This window comes from Lepeophtheirus salmonis, chromosome 4 (assembly GCF_016086655.4).
Source record: "Lepeophtheirus salmonis chromosome 4, UVic_Lsal_1.4, whole genome shotgun sequence".
In the NCBI taxonomy this organism is placed as follows: Eukaryota; Metazoa; Arthropoda; class Copepoda; order Siphonostomatoida; family Caligidae; genus Lepeophtheirus; species Lepeophtheirus salmonis.
In genome coordinates this window covers 8,500,679-8,519,494 of record NC_052134.2, presented here as the reverse complement: position 1 = coordinate 8,519,494, position 18,816 = coordinate 8,500,679, and the positions used below count along the sequence as shown (strand labels likewise).

At 31.2% G+C, this 18,816-nt stretch overlaps 1 protein-coding gene across 2 annotated transcripts in view; it reads right to left on the bottom strand.

Annotated features, from left to right (window-relative positions):
* The window catches only part of LOC121116540 (glutamyl aminopeptidase), a 35,490-nt gene extending 19,875 nt beyond the window's left edge, over nt 1-15,615 (bottom strand). Inside the window, exon 1 of one of the 2 annotated variants that reach the window (XM_040710803.2) lies at nt 15,212-15,615. The gene's annotated coding sequence lies outside the window, so the exon portion shown is untranslated. The remainder of the gene's footprint in view (nt 1-15,211) is intronic. The other variant, XM_071887599.1, reaches the window with a different exon arrangement.
* Nucleotides 15,616-18,816: the final 3,201 nt, after the last annotated feature.

The window sequence follows — 18,816 nt, the reverse complement described above, 5'->3', positions numbered from 1 at the left end:
CGAAGTACATCATTTTTTAAAAAAATCTCATTTTTCGGTTACAACTTGTACAGTTTACTTATACAAGTTGCCGCTGTTACACAATAAATGTATACAAAGATAGTTGGGGGCCAAGGAAAACATATTTTAAACAGAATAGAAAAGTCAAAAATTACACTATAAATAAATAAACCATCTTAGAGAGTATTAAATATTGCATTATACTCATTACAAGGCCAGTTCTTATATATATTGTTTAACATTGCGTAACTTTTTTTTCAATTGTTCAAGTAACTTGTACAGAACATAAATCCTTTTTATATAAACCATCAAACCCAAAAATTAAAAAGGAATGATAAAAAGGAGCACTTGTTCAATTATTTTACCTGCAACGATTAATGTTCATTTTTAAACAAGTTAATGCTTTTTCACCTCATTACCTTTATTGTAGCACGGAAACTTCCCTTTAAAAAAGAAACAGAAAAAAGGACGGAAATCATCTGATAGTTAGACAAATAAGTCAATAATACCCACTACTATTTTGGGCAGCAAAACGTGGACTGTTAATTTTCACATTATTTTAAAAATGTAAAATGATTATTTTTTGATATTATGGTTCATTCATTCATTGTCCATAAACAAACGATATACAATACATATTTTGTTATCTCGTCATCGTGAGCGAACAAGAAGGTAAAAGGTAGCACATCTCAGATTTTCTAGATCCTGATGCTAAGGGGTGATGATATGGACATTGTGAAGTAGGGATACGAAATTCCTGTCCAGCTTGGAGAAGGAGATAAAGTAGAACCGCACCAAATCGATGAATTACCACCCCTATGACTTTTCCGTTGATACTTGGGGTTGTTTTCATACAAGAGGACCCACATGTCCCCTTCCGACAAGGGTCGTAAAGGAATGAATTATACATTAACCATAATGTTTCAAGTAAGACAGGGGATTCCACAGCTGACAAATTAATAAAATTGGTATTTTGTGTTAGTGAGGTAACATCCTGCTTTCCCGATAGTTTAATGCCACTAAATAATTAAAACTAATAAAATCCATAAGAAATCCTGCAAACTGTTTGAATTCAAAATGTATTATCTAGGTAATGTAAAATTCATCCCTCTATGTATAAATACATTTCAAATAGATTTAAATTAATGTCATTGCATAGATTCAAGAATAGGGAAACATTTTTTAAAAAACCTTCAAAATGAAATTATTTATTCATTAAAAAGTCAAAATGTTTTAATATCTACATATGTGCCGGCATAAAAAAACGTCAAAAGTTATAGAATTTACAGTTAAAATATTTGAAAACATATAGGTACCTTGTACATACACAAAAAAAGAAAAACTTTCATAACAGTGGAAAAAAACAAACAAATCTATTATTCATGAATTCCAAATACATATGTATGTTCAAAGAGACATTGACGTATTAAAACATTTGTTTCGCAGTTGATATGAAAGATTTATTATTTTGTTTTAGAATAACATCAAATTATGCGTTCAAGTTGAAATAGCAATAAAAATGGAGCCCATAGGTTCATGGATTCTGAATTATATAATTATTATATTATTTTTGTACAAGTTGGGGCTCGATATAAGTTGCAATTTGTCTTCCAATTTATCATATTTTTCTAATTAGGTATAACACCAATCATTTTTATTATTATTATTTTTTTTTTCCTTCTATTTATTCTCAACCAAAACAGGCGAACATAATTATTATCAATGGCTATGTAAATAAGCCCATATAAATAATAAAATACACATACGCACATGGAAATTAAATGATAATAAAGGGGTTCTTACATTTCATTCATATTTTCACTGGGAAGCTTCAAAACGGGTATAAAAATTAAGAATAAATTAAGTTATTAAAATGGTTATTTCCTTGATTTTCTTCCTCCTCCGCGTTTCCCCTTTCCTCCCTTGCCCCCTCCCTCTCCCCAAAATAAATTATCCAATTATCAAAAAGAAAAAAAAAAGAATACACAAGAAGTATTAAAAAAAAAATTGAAAACATTTGCAAGAAGTTAACGTAGATTTGCGGGTGCACGCATTTCCTCATCAATCCGTCTTCGTCAGCTTCTGGAGACATATATAAAAGAAAAAAGGAGTCCATTTCTTTCATTGTTACCCTGTAGCCTTCCTTAACCCTTTCTTTGAACATGCCTAGTATCTCTGATAACCCCGGCAAACCACAAAGAGGTAAGAGGGCGTGTCCACTTCGTTTCTACAGAAACTACACTTTCTTTCTTCTCCAGAAAGTGTTTGGAATTCATAATAAATAGAGCCCCTCATTTTACTGATAGCTACAATATCAACTGATACTATCATTTAAATGGAGATGGGAAAATGTAAAGAAAAATAATATTTCTTAGATTTGAAAAGGGAAAACGGGATATGTTAATAAACTCGCTCTGCCTACGCAAACATTTTCGTTTGTAGTAGTAAGTGGAATCGAATGCATCTCTCAAAACACATGGTGTATGTTTATAATTTGTTAGAAATTAACATATAAAAATTTGAGGGAAATTGAAAATGGAAATAGTTAATTTTTTTTAGGTCAAAATATTAATCCTGTGACCTTATGGGTAAAAAGCCATTTTGTTGGCTTATACAATGAAATGCCACTAAAGGATAAAACAATTATCCGTTAAATTGTTTTTAAAGTAGATTGATATCTTCAAATACATACAAAATATATTCAAAATGTGTGCCAAATTTCGAGAAAAGAAAATCAAGATGATGCTGTGAAAAATGTTCTTCTTTTTATTGATTTGTCTTGTAATTACCTGGTCGGTATAATCATTCTTTTTGCCTGCGCAACGAAGTTGAACGGAGGTTATGTTTTTGTCACCAGGATTACGGCAAAAGTTATTATAGGGAAGAAATAATACCTTCAAAAGGAAAAATGACAATAGGCCGAAAATTGTGCTCTACCGAGCGCTCTTTTTAAATGTTGTTGTTTTTTTTTTGTTCTTCTTAAATATATTGTCGACAAATTTCTTACTTCTTTTCGTGTCGTTTGATAAAATCTTTTACATGTTTAAATATAATTTGACAATATTTTCCCTCTATTGATATTATTTTAAGAATATTCTTTAGATAGTAATACATTTTGTGTCTCATAAATCATGTAACAAGTAGTTGATGTTCCCAAAGGTATTTATTCAGTCGTGTAATAAATATCGCTCCCACCCTTCTCCTCACGCTCGACAAGGAAAAACTGTCTCTCGGCGTGTAGAGGCTGTGATTGATTGGGAAAAATGTCATAGGGAAGAAAAAATATAGCTAAATATACTTGACACACATATAACAAATTGGTTCTGAGTCGTCTTTTCTAAATTCCATAAAAAATCACGGTTTTTGTAACTTTGTCATCATGATCCATTTATATAAATTTTAGAATTCTGTGCACGATAATATTTATGAATGATTACTTTTCAAAAGAAAAAAAGTCATAAATAACATAATTGCTATGGCAATTATCCTATAGGAAAGCCATAATTGAATTATGCTTATCACAAGATCTCTAGATTTCTCACTTTAAATGGTTTATCATATTTTTTTTATTGTAACTTGCTCAAAACATATGAAGTATAGTTATTTTTATTTGGCCCTTGTATGTAGTATCACATATTTTTAAACATCTCTATTCTTTGACAAATATATTAATTGTTACTCACGTATATAAATTTGTGGTTGACCACAAAGACACTTCTGACATGTGTGTAACTTTACTTCTCTTTATAGATATAGAACTACAATGATTTCTCTCAATGAAAGGCTATAAACCAAGTGGCAAAATGTGTCTATTAGCTTAAGTAGATTCCTATTGTTCATTCAATATTTTCTTCATCGTAAGATATCGTTTTTTATCATACCAGTACAAATGACTAGATTGTTCCTTTTTGTAAAGAAAAAAAAAGATGACGAGGAGAAAGTTAGATAAATGGCACAACTGAATTATGAACCTTGTTAATATCAACTCCCTGTTTTATGATTTTGGGGAGAGGGAATGAATTACTACTATAAAGAGGGGGACCTTCAACATTTGAAAGTGCATTACTTTAGGGAAAATATCATAATTACATATATATTTATATTGCATTGTTAAAAGAATTTACACGAAAGATATGCGATAATGCATACTTTACAGGGATAATTTAACACCGACGTGGAATGAACTATTCAATAATGAAACTTTCTTTCCTTTTCTAATTTCTAAGCTAAGTTTTTCTATCCAAAAATGTGAACTCTATTAATAACTTATAAATAATGACGCTATTTAATCATTTTCCTTCGTGACGAATAGATTTTTCTTTGTTCCCATTGCAGAAATCCTCTTGTTCATTCCATTAAAAGGTGAATTCTAGAAGATTCCCAAGTTTGGACAAAACGTTGTTGTATGTAAGTCACTATTTTGGACAAATATTGATCACATGGTCTTCGTGCCATCACATAGTTTATAGCTTTGCTCCACTCCCTCCTCAAAATAAAGAAATATATATTCCTTTAAATTGGATCTTCATGACGACAGGCGGAAGAGACATGAGCGTCAACAACAACAAAAAAAAGTCATTTTAATAATTGGGGGTTTCCGACAATTTTACTCTCTTTTACAAATTGATTGTTTGTGTTCGACACAGGAGGTGAGGAAATTCTTTTCTGTTATTGTTAAAAACAAAAATTCCTTAATTTTACATGTATATGTTTATTTAACTTTGTACGGTACACCCAGTTCTCTTAGGTAATTACATCTGTAAATTGGACGTGTACGTATAAATAGTCGTGAAAATTGTGTGATTTTTTTAGCTCATCCATTTTTTTTAAATAGGTTGTCGGAACATTGATTTTTCTTCTACTAAGCTGTTGTCATGATTATTTAGGTCTTGAGTAGTAAACTACGCTTCTTCAGGGGAATATCCTTGATGCTCCAACCCATCACCCCGTCGTTGTAGATGTTCTAAGTCATTTCCACGGTGAATTTCTTCTCGTCAGTCCAAATGATTTAAAAGTGTGTACAAGAATCAGCCTCCTTGCCATTGTGGCCTCGCTGTGAAGCTGCCTCTTTCATAGACGATTCGGCTTCATCCTCAAGTCCTCCCTGACTTCCCTTGTATGGTTTCTCGATACATGCCAGCCTCATGATCCATCTTTTTCATGAAGCGCTTCTTTTTGCAGTTCATATTCGACCTCTTTGCCTTGATTTAACAGGGTGTCTTCATAGACTTCTGGCCTTTATCGATACTACCGATCTCCTTGTACCGTTTGATCGTATAGATGATCGATGACTTGGACACATCAAAGTTCATGATGTCGTAGTTAGGGCTCAAGAAGACGTTTTAGAAAAAAAGTTTGGTTTGCAAAAAAACAAAGATTAAGGTCTCCTAAGTCATATACAACAGACAAATTCAAAAATGTACATCCATCTTAGCGAAATATAAAGCTGAAATTGCTGTCCTAAGACGTATGGGGTAATTTGTATATTAATTCAAAAATCAATGGTGGTCTATGGCATCAATTAGTATTCATTCTACTTGTTAAATATTTTTATAAGAAATTTGATAATTTTACTTAATAAATATGTAAGGGTTGTAGTCGCTTCAGCTTAAATTGTAATCTGTAATGTCAGCTATGTTTATATTGGGCTTATTGGTGGCCTATACAACCTAAAGAATCCAAGAAAGCAAAGGGAAAAACACAGTTAGTGTTTTAAGCAAAAAAGTTAATTAGGTTAACTTTATCCGGGAAAATACCGGGTACTACTACTTGTAGAATATATATTTTTCAAATAAAGAGAAAGTATTTTAATCTAGATCTAAGTGTAAATATAATTGCTTTGTTCATATAATAACCATTGACATACATGGGTAAAGATCAAGGAACTGCCTGTTATATTTGTATGTCAAAATGGGGCTGACAATTAAAAATACTAAAGCCAGAGGTAATAAAAACGCTTTATTCTCGCAGGGCTCTGTTAAAGAATCATCTGAACATTACCTTTAAGATACAAAGTTCATTGAATTGGGTTCACTTCATATCAATTGTAGCTCTCGTCTGTATCTACCTATATATATATATACATATTTTAGAGACATTAATGCTCGGAGCAATACTATTAACCTTTATAGTAATTATAATAATAAATCGTGAGATGAGTATATGTTGTAATTATATGTTAATAATGAATCCCTATTCCCTCAATGTTCTCCAGTATATAATAATAATTAAGGTCTTTAAAGTGTGTGGAGCATATTTTATCTACATAGCATATGTAGGTATAGGTAATATGTGAAAAGGCAACTTTTACAAAATTGCAATCAAAACAATAGAGCCTTACTCTATTGTTTTGTTTCCCCCACATTTATTAGGGATTTACGGTAAGATGGAATAGGCAAACCAACAGAACAATTCTAATTTAATTCAAGTCCTATCAAACAAAAAATTACTGCAAAATCGCCTTTAAAGAAGTAATAAGTGTCAAAAGGCACTTATCACAGGGTTGATGTTATCTAGTAGCATACATTTTTTTTCAATTTTTCAACAGCAAAATTTAAACGATAGGTTTTGTGTTTACATTTAGTCAAGGAATGCATCTGAAAATAGTGCCTGCTACAACTTTTATTCAACATGTGAGCCCTCAGCTATAACAATTGTCTCAATATGAGGGCTAAATCCCTTGCATACTTAACTATGTAGACAGACTCGAGCTTGGTCCATTCATTCTCGACTGAAGCTTCTAGAGACTGGACACTCCTTTGAGGAGTAGCACATGCCTCCAGGCGTACCATATCGAGTAGTCAAAAGGCTTTGTATCTGTAGAGGAGGATGGCCATATGTTGAGGTCCTAAATTCCAGAAAGTGATGTCTCAGTAAGGGCTGTGTCCTTGCGGCACGATGATACGGACCTCTATCTTTAGTGAAAACAAAGTTGTCCTTAAACGTTTCTCTGGTCAAAGGTAGCACTTTCTTGTCCAGAAGTTCGATGCAAGTATCTGCATTGAGCCGATCCTTTCTCTCCACAAAAATGGGAGGCCATAATCCATAACGCTTAGGCCCATGGTTCCGGCTGGATGTTTTTTTCTGAAAAAAATGTCTCAATGAATCTGAGGCATTGTTTATATGTTCATTTGTAATACATCGGATGTTCTGCTTATTCACAGTGCTATCCACGATCAAATCTTTTTCTTCAGAAAACAGCAAAACTTTGGCCAAATTTTGTTGGCCTTGTGAAATTTATGAATCCTTTTTTCTATTTTCCACTGTCTCAGCTTGTTCTGTTCAGAGATAAGATGTCTTGTTGTCCTCCTCCGGGATTTTGCACCAATGTCATTCCGTATTAAAAATAATAAAATGTGCACCACTAGATAAGATCAACCCTTTAGTAATTTCTTAGAATCCCTCAAGGGTTAGAGCTCTTTTTAAAGTGGATGAAGATAGTATGCACTACGACTACCAAGGAGGGCAAAATAATGATTCGGTAACATAAGGTAAATAATCATATTATATACTCGGAAACCTCCTCAATGCTCGATATACAGGGTGTCCACGATAAATTGGAACTACTTTAAACTTCATCCAGATCCATAATGTGGATATTCGTACCTCGGGTACAGGTCCTACCGAATGGCCAAACAACACATCCTCACGGCATCCATGAAGGTCACCAGGCTCACCAAAGTGTAAACGTCTCCTCAATGACCTGAAGAGCCATGAAGGAAGAATCATCTTCTTCTCCGACGAGAAGAACTGGACTGTCGACAGAAGCTACAACGTCCAGAATGACAGGTGGCTTGCAAGAGAGAGAAGAGGTCCCTGCGGTCTTCACCACAAAGTTCCCGGGCTCCATTACGAGGGAGTGGAATGCTGTCGATTCCGCGGAAGTCATCAGGGCATGCAAATCCTTTAGGGGCAGGATGGAGAAGATGGTGGCTGATGAGGGAAGACATGTTGAATAAATTTATTGTTTAATATCATGTCTAACTTTTTCATATTAACAAATACACTCCAAATTCCATTTTTATCAAGCAGGTTGAATTTTAAGATAGTTCCAATTTATCGTGAACACCCTGTATTGTCTTTTTTTAAAGATTAACTACACTATATTGTCAACAAAATAAAATTTAAAAAAATGCTTTGTTTGTGATGGCGTGTTCCTGTTTTTAAACCTCTGTTAGTGATCATCCTTTTTATAACGTAGTTAGTGAACTGGGTAAAAAAAGAAACATGTATTTAATTATATGATCAACAGTTGTTCCAATATTTTGTATCATTTTTTTTTTCATTTTGCTCTTGTATATATCAACTAAAATATTAAAAAAACTTATATGAAAACAAAATATGGATAAGATATCTACATGTTTTTAAATAATCTTAACAATATGAGTTTGGGGTCTTAAAAAGATGTATTATTCTTTCAGTAAAAACATTAAATTAAAGAAAATTGAAAAATAGAAGAATCTAAGAAGCCAAAAATGAAAACAAAAGAACCACTTTTAAGGAGGGTTGTATATAGGTTTAATTTGTAGCTGTAGGTAGTTATTAGTTATATTTTTAAATACTTTTACAAGTTAAAACGAAAATATTTGGAGTAGAAGGTATTTAAAAAGATGAACAACAAATAAAATGGATCAAAATCTATCTATTGTTTATACATTCAAAAGCTTCTGAACATAATATATCCACTCGTAGCCGAGGAATGACAAAACATGCACATCTCACTGCAACGTTACGCTTTACTCTGATGAAATTGACTATTCAGAAGACTAAGTAATGAATTAGTATGGCTAGTGGCTATGTTCTACTCAACATCATAATTTAGACTTTAGAGATATTCGAAAATTGAGATTTTATAGACCGTAGAGCATGTTTGAAATTTATAAGTAAAATTATAAATAAGTTAAATTTCAAGTTTCATAAATTAATAGTAGTAAAACCTATATTACTTATAAACATTAAGAAAACTTTACAAACACTCAAAATAAACCTTAGATTATAAACAAGTTGTGTAACATAATTTATATACATTTTTGTACCCGGAGTCGGTACAAATTCACCGACTTTTGACCCGTTTTCACCTAAAACGGCACCGACTCTAACTCTTAAATAAGGTTTTATCAAAATAAAATTGTATTTAATCAGATTTAAAGTTGCAGGAGCATAATTAAAGGTATTGGCAATAAAATGTAAATTATTAGGAATAAGAAGCTCTTTCATAAATATGAGTATGTAAAGCACGGAAAATTAAGACGAAAAACATGAAAAATACATTCAAAATACAAAATTTCTGGTTTTATTGCCTACAAAGTTGTTTTTTTTAATATTTTTTTCCAACATCTACATAATTTTGTATTATTCTTCGCCTTGAAATATCTAAATAAAAGCAGAAAATATGAAATATAATTTGTATGCTCATGTATCCAGATTCAAAAAAATATTTTAATTATTTCTGTATTTTGATCTGAATGGGAAAAAATCCTTTGTGAGTACAAAAATAGGACGAAAAAAATGATGTTTTTTGAAAGTCTAATACATTCTTCATTTCAGATCCCAATGACCAAAAATATAGTTTGTCGTATAGTGAGGACATAAAACTTATTATTAAAAAAAGATCACATTAAAAAAGTTTATATTTTAAAGTTATTTCCTGATTTGTTTTTGAAAAAATATTTTGACATATTTATTAAGCTATAAATGCAAATTGATAGTCTATAAAATGTTGATTTCTGTACAATACAAAAAAAAAATATGCTAAAGAAGTTATTTTAAGTTTCTTGAGATAAAAAAAAAATCAGGAACACACCATCTCAATACAAAGTCAAAAATTTGTTGGATTATTTATATACCTTAACTTTATATGAAATAGTTTAATACTAGAGTTTGCAAACTTTTCAATCTAAAGGCTACATTACAAAAATTGTAATTTTTAAAAGACCATTTGATGATAAGTTTTATTTTTTAAAGATATGTTAATTAAAATATTTTATGGGTAAAAGACAAAAATAAAATATATCTTCCAAAAACAACCTATTAAATTTACTTAATTTATGTTTAATTGTAAACTTTAATGACTCACAAGCTTTTTGGTGAGTCAAAAAATAATATTTTTATAACATTAACCCCTGAGCAAAAGAAACACCAAAGCGTAAATCCTCTTCAATTAAAACCCATAAAATGTTGCTTTTTTTAAACAACAATTTCTCAAAAACTGAATGATTTCATCCATTACCTAAACATACAACTAGTGATATGCCAGTCTTTATTTATTTGGTCAAGTTCAGTCTTTTGGACCGGTTTTTAAAAACTAACTGTCCTCAGGACTCTCAGTACTAGAGCTGATTAAACAAAAAAGAAATACAGTTGAATGACGTCATCATGTAACAAATTTTATAAGTTTAAGGACTGATATGCGGGATTGAAATGGACCGGATCGACGTTGAACTCCACAGAACTGCAGTTTTCAATCCTAAATAATGATTGTCACAACATTACATTATATTTAAAAGAGGTTAATGCATATTTTATTACCAAGTATATTTATAAATTTCCTCGGTGACAAAAACTATTTCAAAAAATTGCAAAGACCAGGGACAGTTGCACACTTTTTGTTATGGTTAACTTACACGGAATTGTCTAATTTAAGAACAAATTAAAAATAACATTTCTGCTAATGTCTAGAGATTGTCAATATGGGGATTCGGTCTAAATTAGATTATAATTAAATGTTGGGTTCCTGAAAAGCTTCTGTACTCAAATATGACAATCGTTTTTGGGCGTTCGCAGGATATATATATATTTGGAGGGGGGGGACTTGGTTTTTGGAATTTTTGTCCAAAAATTAAAACTTTTTGAAAAAATTTCAAAAATTTATAGCTATTCATAAGAAATTATTTTTTTGGGAAAATTGTTTTAAATTCAAATTGCAATAATTAGTTTTTTTTTGGAAAAAAATCTCTAAAATCTATAGCTATTCCCAGAAAATTAAAGTTGTTGGAAAAAATTTCAAATATTAAGTTTTTGGAAAAAAGTTTCAAAAATCCATAACTATTTACAAAAAAAAATCAAATATTAAATTATTTCCTTTTCTGCATAATTTGACCCAATGCCAAGAAAAATTCTAATAAAGAGCAAAAATTTCTGTTTTTGTGCTGGAGGGGCTACTGGATTATACATATTTTAGGTGGGTGTTTTACTTTTATTATTTGTCTTTTATTTAACTTTTGCTCCGCTTCTCAATTTTGTCGAATGATTCTTTAACAAAATCATTAAAAAAATGTTTCCCCCTTAACTTCTCATTAAATCGAAGTAGATGTCATGTATGAGTTGTAAAGGAATTATTTTACATTAGAAATGAATGTCGGGCTGGAATGTTTGGACCACATGCTTTTTGGTCTTGGCAAATGAGGTTCGGACTGCAGGCTTTCTGTCTTGAACGAAGCCCGAATCTAACTCTACTTAAGTCTGTTACATAAAAAAAAAATTATTTAAAGATTTTATTAAGGACTAATTTTTCCAAAAATTGGATTTGAATACGACTCGTCAAATGTTCCGACTCTTCTCTAAGTTAGGCACAACTAATTTTTTATCTAATATTTCGAAGAAAAGTTGACATAAATTATTGATATTTTTTCACAATAGTATGCATTCGAGTTTATGGCGGCAGCGGCGTCGCTAACCCCCTTTTTTAATATTTAAATATATATAGAACACAGGGTGGCGATTTCCAATTCGGAAACATTAAGGATGATGTGTTTTGAAAAATACATTTTCAAAAATAATCACAACAATTTATAATTTTTCTATCTTACATGACAGGGTCCATATTGGAGTCAATCACTAAATTCAACACCTACAGCTTCAACTACAGTATCCAAAAGGCCATGATAAGGAACTCCTTGTCAATGTGGGGCATTGCCTCAAGAATGGAAGCCCTCAATCTACACGTTTAATGGACTCTCCCTTCAAAACGCCCCACACATAATAGTACAAGGAGTTCAGATTCGGCGAGGTAGAAGACCACATTTCCTTTGCCTTCTTGCATAAGGAAGTCTGGAGTTCGTTTCTTTTTTTTTTTTGCATTCAAAACGATCTTGAGTCTTCCTTGCAGACGTTTCCGACCCATCAGACTCCTTGAAAGTCTTATCAACATCGGAAAAAGTTGATTTAGGCAGCTTCGTAAACTCAATAATCTGATTGGGACATGGATGCACATAATAATGAATGCAGGGCGTTCCTCTTTGGAGGACATCTCAAATATTTTCGATTTTTTCATGTACAGTTTTGTCAGTTGAATCGGATGAGCAGATTTTCATACACATAGATCACAGGATTGCCAAGATATTGAGTCTTAAACTTGTTCCGGATTCAAATTTCCCAACCTGTATATATTGTAAACCTATTTATATAAGAGTATTGATAATTTTTGGGGCTAAGCCCACCCCAATGATGAAAGTAAGAAATAATAAGATGTAATGCAAACTTAGTATTAGGTGTTTTTTAATACTAAAAATGGGCATATTGCTATTGTTCCCTGTTAAAACATTGCCCAGTCTTCCCTAAATAAAATAAGAAAAAAATTCAAAAATCTGATCCAATATGAAAAAAAAAAGTTGTCTATTCATAATCAATTTATGCTATACAGCATCAGATATGAAGTAAAAAGGTAATGATTTGAGTGTAAAAATTAGTGTTCCATAATTAAAATTTAGTAATGAGTTAATCCGATTAAGTTTTACATTATCAGCAATTAACATAAAGTTATATGTACACTATATATTTATTCTTCTTGGGACTAAGTAGTAGATTTACTTTTTCAAATTGATTACACATTCTTGTTTTAATCTACCTGCTTTTATAGAGTTGTAAGTATATTCTCTAGGCATATAATTATTTTTCTATTACAATTGAAGTAAGTAAAATATGAACTACTTCAACAAACCATTACATGGTTTTCTAAAAGTTAATGCATGTGTTCATATAAAAGACTTAGAATCAAGGTTTATATTTATATATAGAAAAAAATGGAGTTACATATGAGGGGAAATCGTCAATTTATTTAGATCCACCTTTTTATTACAAATTTGAATAAGGAGAAAAAAATATTTAAATAACACCCCCCCCCCCTTGATATTTTTAATATATAGCAAAATTTCCTCAGAGGGAAAAGGCACACAATCAGTTGTTAGCCAACTATTCTCAGCCAATTCTCAATCAATGGAGTTATTGGTACTAGGCAAATACATTCCTAGTAAACCCTGTTTTTTCTTTCCAAATAAAGTTCATCCACGGACATATAATTTCAATTTTTTTGAGGGATACAAGGCGGTTTATTGAAATCTAAACACCTTATAAATCAATAATTAATAAAGGTTGAGTGATTTAGATTAATTTAGATTTAGAGATATTAAAGCAAGAAAAGTTAGTTACTAGATAAATAACACTTGCGCTCTATAGCTTACGTACAAGTTGAGAAAATGACACTTGAAAGTGATCGACAAATTTCCATTCATGCCTTCCGAGTTGTTGGGCGTCTCCAGGACCACCTTATATGTCGTCAGCAGGTCCGAAACGTTGTCAAAATAGGCCAAACTGGACCCGGAAGATTTAAAGTCAACACCTTAGTCTAATTCCCTCAAGTCAATGAGGACCCATTTAAGAGATCTCTGAGTTTCACACCAGACTATCCAAAGAGCTATAAAAAAAGTGGGTGCTAAAAGACTTATGGAGTGGATAGGTCACATTTAACATAGAAATGAAAGAACCCCATCTCTTTCGTTGCAAGACTGCATTGAATGATTATTTTGAGTTCTTTTTTGCACTCTTATTTGACAATTTTGCCCCCCTTTACTACCCTATTCCCAACCTTTCGACTACAGCATGTACTGTACGTCATTACAGAAGACTACACCCCCAGCGGGTGCCAAGCCATCCTCCAGCACCTGAAAGCCATAATTGCCGCTAAAGTTCGCTACATTAATTATTTCATTTAATTAGTCAAATGGATTTGCGCTGATGAATTACACTATGTAACAAAATGAAGGTCATGGAATGCCCGTAGGCTGAAACCCACCTACACTATTGTTATTTAAGCCGTCGAACACGAAAATGACCATTAAAACTTTTTAAGCTTTAAAAAAAATCAATTTTTTTGGGTATAGCTACGATTCAGTGCCATATTTCGACATGAAATAACTATATAGATGAAAATCAAAGTAAGTAACAAATTGATACAAACATTTCAGCATTTGAAAAATGACTTATTTATTATTTAATCTTGATTACAATTAATAAAAAATCCATCCAAATACTAAAAAATCTAGTCAAATGAAGGACTTTACATAGAAGCGAATATTTTTTTTTTCCAAGTGTTTTGTATCCTAGCTGAAGTTAAAAAATAGACCTTACTGTGATCCATCTCTACATGATCAATTCGTCCTATTTCTAAAATATAAGTATATTTAACAAGAAACTTGTTGCAAAATTGATTATAGCAATACGCAAAACTGTACAAATTAACCCTTGGAATAAGAATTGCGAAAATTAAATAGGAACAAAACCACAGAATATTGATATATTTCAATGAAACTAGGCTTGATCTATTGGTATGTGGATAAACGTTACACACCGATAAAGGTTTGAGAACCACTGTTCTTTATTAATTATTTATTGCCTCCATGTATTTAATGAAAATGACTGCATCTTTTTGGCATATTTTGTTTCTTGACAAATTATAGCTATTTTTCAAGCCCTTTCTACTGCATGCATCATTTTTTGACCTTCATTTACGTATTTATGCTACGCAGTAAAATCACCTGCAAATAGATAGGACTTGAAAAACAATTTGTTCAAAACTAACTGTGTATTGAGAAAATCATTTGTCTCTTATGCCGACAAAAATAATTTCAATATTCCCTTTTCGCAAGTAAGTATCACTATCAGTTTTGAAGAAAATGAAACTAGTATTTTTGTGCACTTGAGATGTCAAATGACGAATGATCAGTAATTATAAAATAGATAATATTTGTAAGCAATAAATTTAAGAATGATATAAATCAATGGGCGATCAATTAAATTTTACCAAATATAAAATAACTAGTTTTGTTTTGCATTCAATGAAATACTATTACGTATAAAAGGAGAGAGAAAAAAACGTTTCTCTTTTCTTGATGGTTAATTGTCTTAAAGGAAATCCGAGGAGAGATGTCTTTCTTACCTTCTTATCCCTTCCATTCATCATCCGAAAAGAGAAGAGGACACTAACAAACACACAAAATTCACACCGTCCTTCCTTGAGATTGTTTTATGTAATGCTGAGTTTATATTTTTTGACAAGGAAAACGAATGCTATAGATTCAATCTTTATTTGCCCACTCAAGCAAAGGTTTCACAATAATAACCAGGTAGTAGTAATACTTCTATGAAGAAGTAGTAATCTTGGGCATTCTCAAAAAAGAAAAAAAAACGTTTTTCTTAAAAAAGCGTACACGTTCAGTAGAGGATATGCATGCGTGTGGATGGATGGATTCTACTCTACGATGCTACTATGCGTGCATGCTGAAATGCTGGGATGATGTATTAAAAAGTTATATTGAAGAACTATAGGTTGTTCAATATAGTGAAATCTGCTATTTTCTATGTATGTATGTATCTGCGTAAGTACCGCGTGTTGTGTTTCAGTCTGAAAATCATTACCGGTCTGATATAGTGTTAACTAGTAAGGGGGGTCTGCAGAGAGTGGACAGAAAGAGCTGTATCCCCCCCCCCGAAATTTAAGAAATTTATGCTTTACTAGAATTTTTTTTTTTTGAAACAGTTTAACATATTATTTGAAATTTAAGTAAATTTTTCAAATTTTTTGAAAAAAATTCAAATTTAATTTAAATTTCTCTGAAAAACTATTGATTTTGAAATTTTTTTCCTAAAAATTCAATTTTTCAATTTTTTTCTATAAAAAACAAAGCCCCCCAAAAAAAAAACAACAACATATAATCCTGCAGACGCCCCTGGAAAAGGGGTAAGAGGGCCCTCCAATAATTGAAATTTTTATAAAAGACAAATTTTACAAATAGTCTTTTTTTTTTTTAAATTAAAACAAATATGTTTCAGTGATCCCTTCCAGAATTCCTTTAGTTCTATCCCACTTTGGTCTGCACTGATCTCATAGTGAAATTCAGTATACACAACTATCGTTCTTGATCTGGCATCACGGCTTTTTTCAGAGGAAAGAAATGAATTTTTACATTATGGCGTTAGTCCACTAATATAAAACAGTTATTCTATCATAACTCCTTAGTCAAATATTAATGGCTAACTAATGACTAATTTTGCTTTCTGTTTCTTTTCTAAGAAAAGGTTGTGTTATACTATACAGGTAACGACGTGTTCTAGAAAATAATTAATATGTTTATATTTCCAATCACAGTCTTTTTGTTGGTCTGGACGGAAATATCGGTCCAAGTCAGTGAACAAAAAATTACAAGACCGAACAAAAGAAAATCATCTCGAACAATTTATATATTTCTATGTGCATATATTTAGTATTTAAATACATAGTAGAGATTTACCAATCCCACAAACCACGAGGGTTTTTTCTTCTGTGATCTATTACTTTAATGAATCTCCTGAGCGCACGGTAGTGAATGATTTGTTTTTGTCCTTTCTTTGTATGTTTATGAAAATGGTTTTTATGACTCTTCGAAGTTTGTTTTTATCTTCCTTTTTTTGTTTTTACGTAAAGGGAATATTTTAAATACTATTTATTAATAAAAGCTGCCAAGTACTTATACATATATTGATTGGTAGTTACATATTTTTTGTTGTATATGGCTATATAAAATAAAAAACAAGAATTGAGATACTTTCATTTTTTGGGTACATACAGCCCAATATTTCGGAGTTCTTTTTTGGTCAATTATTGACTTTGTATTAAACTTTCTTTGATGAGATAGCCAATAATTTTTACTATAGCTTCATTTTATTTATGAGATAAAATTTGACCCCAATATGACCCCTTTCAAAGAAAGTGATTCAATTTCTCATGAATTCATTGGGACATTGAATTTTTACTTATAATGTATAAGAAATGTGTGGCGTTCTCTAAAGAGTATTAAATGTTATTTGTCGATAGAAATTGAGTATAATTTGTAAGCAATAATTGTAATCTATATTACATACATTTTGAAGAAACATATTTTTACGTGCTACACAGACCACATCCACACCCCAATACCTAAAGAACCTCATTCATCAATGCAATAATATAACTGATTGTGAAGTTAAAATCATCAAAAAGGTTATGGGATTCCCCTTCAAAAATAAATTAGATTTTTTGCCTCCACTACGAAATTTGGAGGCCATGACACAACGTACTAAGAAAAGAAAAAGTTTGTACTTTGAACTTAATTAGAATTATGATACATACAACATGCCGATCAATCGTACCAGATGTATATAAATACGTCAAATGGGGTACAAATATGATTGATTATTATTCATCATACCCTTCATCAGGACGTGATGGAAATAAATATTGTGATGAATGAGTAATTCAAATTAAACAAATTATAATTGATTTTAAGATATACATATGGGATGTACTGAAGATGATCATTGTCACGTGATACATTATTAAAATATTAGTAGATGTATCAATAGACCTTTTCTTTCGTAAAGTGAAAGAGAAATGCCATAAAATGATTGGATAATTATTAGATAATTACGAAGTTATCTCCAACTGTTGGAATATTCTCGATTTAATTATGGTGACCAAGCGTCTTGTTTCTCTTATGCATGTTTTCTTTTTATGTCCTGTACGTAGTGTTGGATTGGTCCTTTTACTTTTTTATTACGTCCATTTCACGAGGAGTGGAGTCTAATATTTTAGGCTATTTAGCTCCAATGGTTGTTAAAAAATAAGTTTGAAGGCTTTGTTATCTAACGAAGTGAAATAATATCTCCCTAGGACTGATTTCATAATGATAGCTAGAATCTACAATGACAGTGGCTACCTCACACTGCCTACTTTAAACATCAAATATCTTATTTATTTGGAAGAGGTTATGTTTAACAGCTGAAATGATTAAGTAACTGAGTTATTTCAGCTCCTGTAGTTACCATTAAAGACCGATAAGGGCCGGTGCTAGGACTATTAAATTTTATAAGAACCGGACTGGTAAGACTCATTTCCTCTTTGTATTTTTAGAGAGATACAGCAATCAATGCAGGATTCTTTAAAAACATTAATCAAATGTCCAGATTTTGTTTCCGAGAAACAGTTGAATTCCGACATTTAAAAAAAAGTAAAATCAAAGTAGATAAAAAATTAAAATAACTAACAATGAAAATCACAATCCAAAATATGTTTTATATAAAAATGAATTATTTTTTTTTAATTAATACATTTTTGTAATATTAACACCACTCTAAAACCAACATTAATTTGGGGACGTGCCCTATTTTTTTTTTTTTTTTTTTTTTTTGAGAAATTAGAATATGGTTAGTCTAGTCTAATCCTTTAAGTGTTTTTACACTACCTTTATAGCTAGTTTTCAATTTATACTTCTTCTTTTTTTTGGAGGAGACGCTATATCTTGGTTTAAAAGGAAATATTAGGTAATAAAAAAAAGGATTATTTCAGCGAGATTAGACTGAGGTTATAGAAGAAAGATAACCAGTTGATATCAATTGAACTGAAAATAATGAGTCCTGAATATATCTAGATGAAAAATTAGATAAGGTCGGAACTACGATGTGACGGGAGTTCGTAAACTTCAGATACTTTTTATTGATATGAATCTATGAGAATGATGACTTCAACCG